This window comes from Rhinoraja longicauda, chromosome 16 (assembly GCF_053455715.1).
Source record: "Rhinoraja longicauda isolate Sanriku21f chromosome 16, sRhiLon1.1, whole genome shotgun sequence".
Classification (NCBI taxonomy): Eukaryota; Metazoa; Chordata; class Chondrichthyes; order Rajiformes; family Arhynchobatidae; genus Rhinoraja; species Rhinoraja longicauda.
The window spans coordinates 27,697,627-27,708,404 of record NC_135968.1 but is presented as its reverse complement, the minus strand read 5'-3'; the positions used below and the strand labels follow the sequence as shown (position 1 = coordinate 27,708,404).

At 39.0% G+C, this 10,778-nt stretch overlaps 2 long non-coding RNA genes across 2 annotated transcripts in view; one reads left to right on the top strand and one right to left on the bottom strand.

Moving 5' to 3' along the window:
• LOC144600942 (uncharacterized) overlaps positions 1-10,778 on the bottom strand; it is a 52,126-nt gene that overhangs the window by 11,423 nt on the left and 29,925 nt on the right. The gene's annotated exons all lie outside the window — the stretch shown is intronic.
• LOC144600940 (uncharacterized) lies at positions 870-3,274 on the top strand. The gene is made up of 3 exons (XR_013548202.1): positions 870-929; positions 1,896-1,950; positions 3,232-3,274. It is a non-coding gene; the product is annotated as an uncharacterized LOC144600940 (long non-coding RNA).

Genomic DNA, 10,778 nt, shown 5'->3' with positions numbered 1-10,778 from the left:
AATGTGTCATTGTGGATTAGGGAGCAGAAATCCTAATGGCAATACTGTAATCTGCATTGTAATTGTTGGTTTGTCTGAAATAGAGGGGGTGAACTCTGATGGTTTTGTGGGGGCGATTGTGAGATAGGAAATTGTGGGGGTGAATTTTGTGCTGGTTTTTGTGATATTGATGCATTCAGAACCAGGAAGAATGCATTTAGAAAGTAATTTTGTGTCTTCACCTACCTATTTCAAAAAAAGTAATAATAAATTTGTGTTTTGCTATAAATCAGAATAGATTTCCAATCAGTACATTGACTGTCACAAATCCTATGACTTTAATTTTCCACAGAAATTGAAGGATGAAATAGGTTGTGCGATAGTTCTCCTAATCTAAATACTAGTCCATCCATAAAAGCCAGATGGGCAGTTACTGTCCTGGTAGTGGTTTTCGCTAGTGATATTGTTCTAAATTTTGCATAAGATCTTTTGTCTACTGGGAATGACTAATGGTCTTCATTCCATCAGAGGTTATAATATTGGCGCACATTGTTAGAATTACACTGAAATGAAAGTAGATTCTGCTGAATATTTGAGTGGCGTTTGGTAGCATTTGCTCATCCCATCAAAAGATCATTAATTCACTGAGTAGATGCCAGTGTGAAGATGTGCATGTACATAGTCCTCTTTAGTAATGAGGTAGAGCTGCACTAGTCTGTTTAGATATGGAACTTTGAACCCAGTGTCTTTGGGCATTTAGTTATTTTTGCAAAATGTTGCTATTAAATGTTTAATTATGTGAAATCAGCATTTTTTTCCTAGCTTTGAACTTTTAATTCTGTTTTAGGTGCAAATCGGTGTTCACAGTGCAAGCAAACTTATTGTTCTCGTAAGTGCCAGAGGATTGACTGGCCAGTCCACAGATCTCTTTGTAAATCTACTAAATCACAGTAAGTGAGAAAGGAACAGTTGTAATGATGTTAATTTGCCTGTTCTCTGCGTTAACATTTATTTGAACATAGTTTGGTGGTCATGCATGTTTATCTTGGATTGCAAACAAATGAATGATATGTGCAAGTCTGTTTAGCTCTTAATAAAATAGTCTGATAAATGAATGGATATTAAAATGTCATTGCCCCTTGGTAGGAATACGTTGAAATCATCTTCAGTAGATGTGTTTTGCTGCTGCTTGAAGAACCCCTGGGATGAGTATTTTTCAGATCTTAACTGATCTATGATGTCTGAAATAATTTGTTTAAAATTAATCTCAGGTGATTTTTTTTAGATGAAAGTCAGGCTTTTTTGTTTATCTCATTCCTACAAAGTATGCATGTTAAGTTTAGACCAATTATGTTTCAATGATTTTAAGATAAAAATCTGAAAATATGTATTTTCTCTTTTTTTATACTGGATATGAAAAAGCTTTCTTCAGACAGTTCTGTTTTATTGTTTTTATATCTAAAAATGTTTGTCTGCAAATTGTGAGTTTTTAGGGATGGCAGGTATCACAGCTTCATGGAACATTTTGAGGGCTTCTGATGTCCCATATAAAATGAAAGTGTGTATTAAACGCTATGTAGATGTTTATTTTTGTAATAGCTTTTTTTCATGTTGACATTTTTGTGTATGTTAAAATCCTAAAATACACAAGCATGGTCTCCTCAACTAACATGAGATTAGTTCAATTCATTCATTATGGCACAGATATTAGATTTCTTCCTTCATTTAACCAAAATATATTTTGACTAAATGTGTTGTTGCAAAATTAGTTGATGAACTTTCTTTACTGAGAGGAAACTGTAAACTTGTTTTTTAGTTATAATTGTTATGACATGGTAGATATATTACAAATAAAAACTTTTTTGTAGATTTTATGTTTCGAGAAGAACTTACCCATATATTTTTTAATTTAACAGTAAACCCGAGGAGCATCTGAGGTTACCCAAAGAAAAGATGCCTATGGACCACAAGGTACATATCATTTTGCTTAATATTTTGAATGATTAAAGAAGAATATTAATTAAGCCAATTCATATTTAAGCCCTCATATCGCTGAGGAAAAAAGTGGTTTATTGATTATTTTTTATAGATTTAATTATCTTCTGTCTTTAATAGCCGAAAGGTTCTATGCCAACTCTTATGTAGCTGATCATACGGTTGATGCTCTATTTGACCTTAATGAACTTTTATCAGAATGTCCTGTCATCTTCAAATTTCACAACATCACCGAGCTTGGCCCCTGCATCAATCTATCTGATGCTGTTAATGCTATTTTTCATCTTCAAACATAATTAATTCACTTCTGGTAGTTTCCTATCCTTCATCTTGTACGGTTATCCAGAATTCTGTTACTTGCATTTTAATGTGCTATGTGTCTGAACACCCTTGTACTAATTCCCCAGCAGTCACTTCTTGTTCAGAAATGTTTGCTTTTTTGTGTTTTGTCATGGTGGCTTTAAATTATGCCATGCCCCCATTCCTCCCTATTTCTGTAATCATCGCTTGCTCTACAAACCATCAGAGTTCATTAGATAGGTGACGTTTCGGCTCAGGTCTCTTCTTGAGTCTGAAAAAGGGTCCAGACCCAAAAGGTCATCCATTCATGTTCTCCAGAGTTGCTGTCGGACTTGCTGAGTTACTCAAGCATTTTGTCTTGTTTTGTAAACCAGCGTCTGCAGTTCCATGTGTCACCACAATTCCTTGTTACTTCAACTCTAGGATCTTAGCCATCCTTTTGCACTGCCATTACTACCAACCCCTTCCCCCATTTTGCTAATCTGTGGAACCATCAATAGCTACCAGTTCTTCAATCTTGCTTGTTTTCTATTTAATGTGTCCTGATAGAATTTCTGCATCTAAGCTTTTTGTAACTTCCTTTAGTCTCTTTCTTTCATATGTCAACTACAACAATCAAAAGTGGCAATTGGTACTTCAGAGTACTGTAGTTGATGCTTTGCTGCAAATTTTTCCAGTTCTGTAGAACTACCCAGGGTGGACGACGAAGACGTAAAGCAGCTCCCACCCACTTCCTTTAGTGTAAGTTTGCACACTGCCTTGAAGGAATGAGAATTAATACATTTCAGTCAGTCACAACCAAAGGCCAGGAAAGTTTATATTACCTTTGACTATTTTGGCATTATCCTCAAGATGAGACTGCGGTATTTTATTTAATCAAAATATCATTAGTTGGAGTTGTAAAGTAGTAAAAGTATGCAATGTGGGTCATTAATTAATTAATCTATAAACTTTCAGCAGGTAACATTCCCTCGGTGTGTGAATACCAAGGAAATGGCAAAAAAAATAAAATTAAATGACTTGAAATACAAGGAACTGCCAAAAGAATCAAATTTGCAGGTAAATGTTACTCTTATTTTCCAATTGTTGGAATGGTTTGACTATGTTTTCTCCTATCATTTGAATTTCTGCACTGTAAAATGAAAGATGATCTTCATTAGAACATTAATATTTTTTGCCCATGCTTTGCAGAAATTATTTCCAATTCTATATTTAAGTTCTCAAATTTTGACAGTAAATGTTGTTTGGTTTAGTGTCTGAAAGGTTTCAGAAAATCTATTGTCATGTGATCACTAAGACTGGTAGTGTAAGAACTTTCATTTTGTAGAATATAGTATGTAATTGGTATTAAGGCACATTCTGGAGAGGAAAAAATACTACCTGGCTGCTATCGATTGCAGAGCCTTAGTTTTAAATTCTGGAATGTCTCATATACTTTTGATCACTTTTTCTCTCAAGAATATATCTCTTCTGATTTTTAGTAGTTGACATAACAAAGACACTTCTTTCCACATTTGCATGTGAATTTTTAACTGCTGGATTGCCTCGAGTATCGCATGGCCTTACTCTATTTCCAGTCTGGGAAGATAGAATTTCCATCTCCGAATTCACAATTATCTATCGCTTCCTCTCTTGTGGACTCCATCAACTTAGATGGTGACAATTTGCTATGGCTCTTCCTACTCCAGCTTCACAATGTGAGTACCTTTTGCAATGTCAACCAGCACCAAGTTCTCGCTTGGCTGGCACTGACAGGGACCCTCCGAATCAGATCATTCCTATACTGTTGGAGTCTTACTACTGATGCATGTTGCCCTCAGGGCAGCCGCCATGGAGAGGAGACAATTGCCCATCTCTTTGCAGAGTGCGGATTTGCAGAGAGGGTCTGGAGAATGTTGCCAGGGTCTTTGTCACAGTTCATCCCGCAAAGCTCGATAACAGGATTCTGATTTGCAGGCAGTTCCCAGGACACATTCGGAGACTGACATCAGATTCTGTTGGAAGATCATCTCTACGAAAGACACTCTTTTGGTCTGCCTGAAATTTGTTGGTCTCCCAGCACAGCGAGATGTCTGTCAGGGAATGTTGCTGACTGGCCCATTCCAGACTGCAGAAATATGTGCGGAGGGACTCACTGAAGCAGTGCTGCCAATGCAAAGGCTCAATGGGGGAAGACCACAGTCTATGGTCTTTCCAATGCTGAACATTGAGGGGCAGAGTGTGATGGGAACACCCCTCAATAAAAGGCTGGGATATCACCCTGATGGGCACTTGTGTGGCAAAGGCGTTTTGTTTAAGGACTGGTGCAAACACTACTGAGAATTACACAATTGAATGTATAGACACTGAGAATGTGTTAAGAGTATTTGTACAGTTTTTTTGTTTTGTATATATATTTTTTGGAAAAATATTTTTTTTAAAGCAATTTGTGCAAGGGAATAAATTGTCCAAACAAAGGCCAGTTCATTTTGTTCAAGAATCCCTGGTCTCTAATTTATGATCTTACTGTTAAAATGATGTTACTGATGTTACAACAGGAGTGTCTAATCTAAGCAATTGTGCTAATATCTGATAGTTAGTGTGAAATGAGAGGGCCAAGACATGTATTAAAGTCCATTGAGAATTTCTTATTTTTACTGTACATGCAGATGTTGCAAAAATCTTTCATGCATGGCATTATTACAAGGCAATATTTTAGTCTCCTTTCAGCTGCACCCATTTGAATGTGTTTAACATTGAAGGATTTCATTCCAGCTAATTTACCTTGCTTTGGCTCTGATTCTTTTTACGAATTTGGTACAACCAGAGCAATCATACATATTATACTATTGGTTTGTGCCTTTGTATTGCATTTGACATACTTAATATTTTAGTGCTTCAGTCTAAAGAAAGGCCGCATATCCATATCCTCCAGGGATGCTGCCTGATTTGCTTAGTTGTTCCAGCGCTCTTTTTCTGCTGCATATTAAATTTAACCAGAAATCTCAAGTATTTTTTAAGTATTAAAGTATATTTTGAGATGTTGATTGATTTTTAAATTTTCAATTCTTCTAGATTGTTGTCACAGAATTCAAAGACCCAAATGAGTTTTATGTGCAAATTCTCACTCCAGAAAATTTTGAGGCATTAAGAACAATTGAATTATCACTGAAGGAAGCCTTTGCCAATGTGAATAAACTGGATGATTATATGCCAGATGAAGGTGAAATATGTGCAGCAATTTTTTCAGGGGACCAGGTAAAAAGACCATGACAAATTTACGGATATCAAATGGAGCCAAAATGTTTATTAAAGCCGAAACATTTTAAAGTGATTAGTGATATTAATGAGGTTGAATTTTTTTTTTGTCTTGACTTTGATTTCTGAAGATTCCAACTTAGATATTCAACTATTTCTGAAATTAGCCTGTAAAATTTGCAGGTTATTTGCCCGCAAGACTGTTATAGCCAACTGATACAATGCTTGGCTGATGTTTTTATTCTTGATGCCTCTTTTAATTTGAGTGGATTATTTTTCCATTGATATTAAATGTATAATAATTAAAAGTAAAAGGAAGTCTATTTCTCAAAACATTGGTCAAGTCTAGAGGTTTATTTTATTTGTATTGGAATTTATTTCCAATAATTATATAATTTGTTTTGTTAGATTATATATCTGCTGCACACAGATTGGCAACAAATGCTCATTCAGATGTCTTAACATGAACAGAAAAATAATATGCTTCCCATTTTTTAATTTGATTTAATTACCTGATGATAACTTAAGTAATACATTTTGAAAGGTGATGTCATTTGCTTTGCAATGAGCAGTTTTACATCTGAAATGTGGGGCTTGGAACTGCCGTAAACATTGACCCAGTAGCATTTAACCTGCCTGCATTAAATAGTGCAAGATCAGACTATTTGCGTTTCACTGGCCTTTGGTAAATGGGTTGTGTCTTAGATTAGATATTGTAGGAGCTGGGAATTGTTTAGGGTCTGCAACTGAAATGCTAGTTAAAAATGATTTAAGTTTGTAACATAAGTAATCTAGATTTTTATTGTACCTTTTTTCTTTCAACTGTTTTTTGACTACAGAAATGGTATAGAGCATTAGTTCAAGATGTGAATGTTGCACAAAAGAAGGCAAATGTTTTATACATTGATTATGGAAATGGTGAAACTGTTCCACTAAACAAGATTCAGCTGCTGGACATTGAGATGGCTCTTTCACCACCTTGTGTAAGTTGTTGATTTTATATCTCGCCACTCATTGGGTAAAGAAGTTTCTCCTGTATAACCCATTAGATTTTAATAATCTCATATTGACAGCCTTTGGAGTGCTTTTTCCATGCTGGTAGAATTGCACTGTTTGTACCAAAGGCTGCCTATTAGGTCAATTCTCAGCCTTCTCTTTTGTAGAGAAAATATCTAGCCTACAGTTTTTACTGATGGGTAAACCTTTGATATCTGGTATCATCTTTCTACAGTTTCTGTCTAAAGTCCTCTGTCCTTTTATAACACAGCAACCAAAATCATAACTGATAACTCAAGTGTCTCCTAACTATATGTTAAGCATAACAGAAAATCACACCAGCTATTTTCTATACTTGATTTGTTTGGAGAAAAAGTCCTGTACTGGTTTTATGTTTGGACTCCAAGATTCTTGTGTTATTCTTCTACTTAATGTTTCAAGTATTATGATCTTTATAATTTCCTTACAAAAAAATATGTTGCTACATTATGTCAATTAAATGCTCATATTGCAATTTTAGTCATATTTTGTGACTTATTGAGGTCCTCCTCACAGTGACAGTAGCCCCCGCCTCCAATTTGGTGTAATGTGTAAATTTATTATTTTCCAATCCAAAATTTAAATTATGAACCATAAGTAACCCATAAAGGACTATCCGAAGGTAGACACAAAATGCTGGAGTAACTCAGTGGGTCAGGCAGCATCTCTGGAGATGCTTCCCTCTCTCCAGAGATGCTGCCTGGCCCACTGAGTTCCTCCAGCATTTTGTGTCTACCTTCGATTGAAACCAGCATCTGCAGTTCTTTCCTAAATGAGGACTATCCGAAGTTGGACCACAAAGCAGATAAAATCGCAATTATGTGAGGACTACAAAGTAACTGACAATGCAAGCTAGTGCCCATGTCACAAGATTTTGTTGTGGAATAAGCAGGCTGTGTTTATATATGAAAATGCTTGACCTCCTTCGATCCTATGAATGGTTAAATGTGAACTGGGATCTCGGATACCTACAATTAATTTGCACAAGGAATTGCATGTCTGCACCAAACTGTCAAACAGTGTGCATTTATTCATTTATCTCAAACAAGAGTGTGGAGTCCATTATAAAAGGTGTAAAACGCTCTTTAAAAAAAGGACAACGGGATTGAAATTTCCAGAGAGCAAGTTAAAACCCTTCCGACCGATTCAGCCAATGGGCTGGAAACATTTCATTTTCTTGAAAATGCCACAGTGGTATTTAGTGATGAAAATGATGAGACTGGTGGAAAAGAGAGAACAATTATTGATAGTTCGCAGTTTGATGAAGTTGCAATATTAAAGTAAGACGATAAGGATACTGAGCAAATACTGAGATTTTGACTTCTTGTGAACAACTGAAGATGGTGAAGGAACACGAGAGTAAGAGTGTAGACGATGGAACAGAATGGGACAAGGAAGAGAGGTGTCCCACACCAGAGAGCTGGCACTTGGACCAGGGACAAATAACAAAACTCAGGGAGCAGTACAAAAAGGAGCAAAAGGGAAAATGATGTGAAGAGGCAGAACAAATTAAAGTTACAAGACATTTTGGCCACTTTATGAGATATAGATGAACTTCCTCCAATCTCATTTTTCAGTAATGTTTGCCCCCAGACCAACTGGGCTCAGCAGGGGTGACACAGTGTTTTAGCTGGTAGACCTGCTAACTCACAGGGCTAGAGACCCGTGTTCATTCCTGACCTCGGGTGCTGCCTGTGTGGAATTTCCACACATTCTTTCTGTGATCATGAGGTGCTCTGGTTTTCTCCCACATGCCAAAAATGTGCAGATATTTAGATTAATGTAGGGGAGGGAAATATTGCCCCAAGTGGGAGTGTATGCAGAAATGGTGTAGCCTAGAACTCGTATGAACAGGTGATGGATGGTCGGCATGGACACAGTTGGCTGGAGGGCCTATTTTCATGCTGCATTATCACACGACTGACTAGCATTAAACTGACGACCTAGAAGAAGTTGAGGTGTTGATCTTTTCCCCTAGGATCAGGAAAATCCTTGATTGTGGGTTTGAAGGAAGGACTGTAGAATGCATTGGGTCATGGGGAGTTGGCTACCCATCAAATTGTTAATCAAGCAGACCCTCCATGATATCACAAACCGACCTCCTCTCCCAGAAAGTATATGCAGATTGACATATTCTACCTATCATTTTTTGAATTATTATTTTATCAGATGTTTCTGACTGAGGCATTTTGCTTCTGGCACACATTGGTATTGTTTTATAATTGTCATATGTACAGAGTCATAATCCAAGCAGATATTACCATGCATGAGTACCATAGGTCCCCGTGGGTAAGCAGCCCTTCCACTTTCTTTTAACCCTTAACAAATTAGTTTAAAATATCGGAATCCATCGTTGCATACAAGAGATCTGTTCAAGAGTCTGATAACAGCAGGGAAGAAACTGTTCTTGAATCTTGCTGTACACACGTTCAACCTTTTGTATCTTCCCGACAGGAAAGGGAAGAAAAGAGAATGATGAGCTGTAAATGGCCCTTGATAATGTTGGATGCTTTCTTGACATAGCATAGAGTTCATGGCATAGAGTTGATGCTGGGGAGACTGGTTTACGTGATGCAGTCGGCTGTGTTTAGCAACTTCTTGCAGTCTTGGGCAGACCAATTGCCTTACCAAGGTGTAATCCCAATTAGATGCTTTCTATGTACGTCTGTAGAATTTGGTTAAGAGTCATAGACGACATGGCAAATTTCCTTAGTCTTCTGAAGAAGGAGAGGCATCAGCGTGCCTTCTTGGCGATGTTGTCACCAGGTCATATAGTTTATGATAATTTGGCTTTCTTGAATGCAATCTTGGGACAGGATTCAGTGGTGGAGGTTCACAATTAAATGATTGTTTAAGAGGATTGACCATATCATTGGTTTGGTCTTTGGCAGAGTCATGACATAGATTTTTATTTTGAAAAAAATGTATTGAAATAACTTGCTTTGTTGCCAGTGGATTTGTGAAAAGGTAAAAATCTTTGAAACCTAATTTCCATCCTAGGCAATGAAGTGCTGTGTCGCAAATGTTTCAAAGCACACTAGATGGGATGAAGTGTGCATTTCCTCAATCAAGCTTCAGCTATTACAGAAGCCTTGCTCCATGACCATCGTTGAGAAACTGAGTAATGTTTCATGTACTGCTGTGGAACTTGTAATGCCTTCTGGTAATATTATTTCCTTCCTTCCTTTCTTTGCCTCTTAATGACAATTTAATTCAGTGTTTCGTTTTTAAAGAGTACTAGACCAAGTGGACCCATTGAGCCCAAATCTCTCCTGCATTGGTGCAGCACCCTCTCCTCCCCACTCCGCCCTCACCCACTCGATCCCCCCTGAACCCTCTCAACTACTCAATCCCCCCTTATCCTCCCTTCCCCCCACTCACCCACTCCAACCCCCCTCACCTCAACCCCCCTTATCCCCCTTCACCTCCTCAACCCCCCTTATTCCCCCCCTCGCCCCTTCCTTCACCCACTTCATCCCCCCTCAACCCCCCAAACCCCACCTGCATTGGTCTAGCATCCCCTCTCCCCCCCTTCCCCCTTCCCCTCTCCCCACCCCCTTCCCCCTCTCACACCTCCCCCTCTCCCCTTCCCCCCTCTCCCCCCCTTTCCCCACTTGCCCTCTCCCCTTCCCCTCTCCCCCTTCCCCTCTCCCCCTTCCCCTCTCCCCCTTCCCCTCTCCCCCCTTCCCCTCTTCCCCCTTCCCCTCTCCCCCTTCCCCTCTCCCCCTTCCCCTCTCCCCCTTCCCATCTCCCCCTTCCCCTCTCCCCCCTTCCCCTCTCCCCCTTCCCCTCTCCCCCCTTCCCCTCTCCCCTTCCCCTCCCCTCTCCCCCCTTCCTTCCCCTCTCCCCCTTCCTTCCCCTCTCCCCCCCCTTCCTTCCCCTCTCCCCCCTTCCTTCCCCTCTCCCCCCCCCTTCCTTCCCCTCTCCCCCCTTCCTTCCCCTCCCCCCCCCCTTCCTTCCCCTCCCCCCCCCCCCCCTTCCTTCCCATCTTTCCCCTCAACCCTCCAAACCTCTCCTACATTGGTCTAGCCATGGGGACTGGGAAAGTAATTTTTTTCAACATTAAAATGTCTCTAACTTACAAAGCATAAGACCGATTTGAATGAAACGCATTAAGGTGACCCCAGGACAATGGTGAGTAAGGTGGGCCTAAAATTGTTCCGCTATCGTGTGATGGGAGCACAAAAATAAGGCATGATCAAACAAACAAGATGAGAGTTTAAGTAATATAT